Source organism: Arctopsyche grandis, chromosome 6, assembly GCF_051622035.1.
Source record: "Arctopsyche grandis isolate Sample6627 chromosome 6, ASM5162203v2, whole genome shotgun sequence".
Classification (NCBI taxonomy): Eukaryota; Metazoa; Arthropoda; class Insecta; order Trichoptera; family Hydropsychidae; genus Arctopsyche; species Arctopsyche grandis.
In genome coordinates this window covers 33,417,012-33,419,632 of record NC_135360.1, presented here as the reverse complement: position 1 = coordinate 33,419,632, position 2,621 = coordinate 33,417,012, and positions in this window count along the sequence as shown.

Below are 2,621 nucleotides of genomic sequence, written 5' to 3'. Positions count from 1 at the left end.
TTTATTATTTAAAATTAAACTCTTAGACGCTAAAATGCAAAATGAAAATGCTAAAATTGACAAAAATAGATGCCCAAATACGTGTCTCTACGTATGATCTATCGTAGCAGGTTATCTCTAGTAGAGACATGTCTACAAAAGATTTACAGCATCTTACAGCAAATTTCCTCGCCGATGAGTATCTTTTTTTATCAATAACCGTCATTAAGTTAAGAGATTTGTCTATCGTATGATCTATCGTAGCGTGTCGTAGCAAATTTTCCATATCTCTAGTAGAGGCATGTCAACAAAATACTTCTCTGACAGCAAATTTCCTCGCCGATGACTATCGTAGCACCAAAAAACATTTACAAATTTGTTTGTCAAATTTGATTAATTCAAATTTGATTAATTCAAATTTGATTAATTCAAACCTATATGATTTGATATAAACGGCAACACAAAACACACACCGAGAGACAAAACTTTATTTCTTCGTGTGCGTCTTATGCCTTAGAGTGCGCTTTGTATCCTAATTTGAACGGGCTTGCTTACCCGGAGCAGAACATAAACATGATGATTTGAAAAACAATACTTTATTAATTTAATATAAATTGATAATATCTATACTACAATATTTCAACGTTACAATAATAATGAATTAAAATTCATATTAAAACAAAAGTTTTACATACAATATTTAATTTAATTTATTATTTTATAATAATAATAACAATAAAATGACCACTGTGACCTAACAGGTTGCCCCAAAGCGTCACACCAGTCTTACAAAAAAAAAAAAAAAAAAAACATTCCAATCATTCATATCATTCAAATAGTCTCGTGTTGAATCCCAAGAAACTGACCAGCTCATCAACATGACAATTGAACAGGTCCAAATGTTCATCAATCACATTTAGGAACTGGATAGCCTTTACAAGAGACGAGTTATTGAAAGCAGACGTTTTCGCAGGAAAAGGTTGGAAAAGTAAATTATGACGCAAAGCTCTACCGCATTCAGGCACCGAAAATTTAATTTCCAATAAAATCGAAGAGTTGTCGATTCTTCCCTTTAATACTCCAAAGAAATATTTGGAAATGGCAATAATTCTTCTCGAAGATAGTGAGTCAAAGCCTAGCATACCTTGTAAAAAGGCAGTGGGAAATAAATAGGGATACTATTTATACTTCTTCATATCTTAAAGGTATTTCAGAAATTTTTTTGAACTCTTTCTATCAAGAGAGAGAATTTAATTTCAGTGGGAATCCAAACTGCAGACCCAAACTCCAATATGCTCCGGACAAGCGAACAATAAAGTAACACCATTATACTTGGATCTTGGAAGTAGTGAGAATTGCGCAAAACAAATCCAAGCATTTTGGTAGCCCTACAGCACATATCTGAAATATGAATCGAACATTTGAAGTCACTCCTAAACAGTATACCAAGATCAACAGTTGAGTCAGTTTGCGATAGCTGATAGTTCCGAAGGCTATAAGCGAACTCAATAGGGGAAAGAGACCTTGCGAAGGAAATAACATGGCATTTAGTCAAGCTGAATGGTAGATTATTATTTAAAGACCATTCAGATAGTAATTCTAATAAGTCATTCTGCTATCCCACACAGTCGGAATGACAACTGATCGTTCTAAAAATTTGAAGTCATCTGCAAAAAGGAGAAATTCAGAGTGATCAATCGACATACCAATATCATTAACAAACAGAAGAAACAATAATGGACCATGGAATATACAATTGTATATGTACTATGAATCATCGCTTATCACAAAACCCCACTATTTACTATCCTTGCCGTATAAAAATCACCTAATGATTAATATAATTAAACGAGTTGCCCATCAATTCATGTACAAATATGTTTAAAATGCAATTCGCATGCACTTTCACTGTCACACTTGTCATGTGGGTGAAATTCAAAAATTTTCATTCAAGACTGGTTTAACCACAAAAATCCGGTCCTTCAACGGTATAGATAGTCTCAATTTAAAAGACCTCTTGTTGTTTTTCTTTTTTGCAACAGGTTTGAGCATCGGTGCGCGCGGTAAAATAAACTGACAAATTTGCGAGGTGATTTACACAGCATATTAATGAAGCAAAATTCAAAATAAAATATACAATCAATGCTACGTATAATTTTCATAAATATTCAGTTAAATAAATAATAGAAATATGTGTTATATTATAAATGAAAACTTTATTCGCCGCACGCCATTTGGTACAATGCAATAATCCGCACGAATGATTTGATTGAAAACAGTAAATCTATTCAATCAATTGCTGTGATCAATTTGCATTGATTTTTTTTTTCAATTTAAATCATTATATGTACTATTGAAATCTGTCGTGTTTATCTCCAACATCGCAGTTTTTATTATTTAATTAGAGTCATAAAATCGGCTTTGTTTCGTACATAGATATATCGTGTGTATTGTGCACTGAAAGTCACACAGTTTCAAATCTACCACAATTCTATATGGTGTGTTTATGTGTTTCATAAACTATACGGTAATATTCTACACGTAATTATCAATAAATATTTAAAGTTACATTTAATTTAATCAATCGATTATTTACATAAAAAATCGCAAAAATTCACACATCGATAGTTATCGCTAGGTAC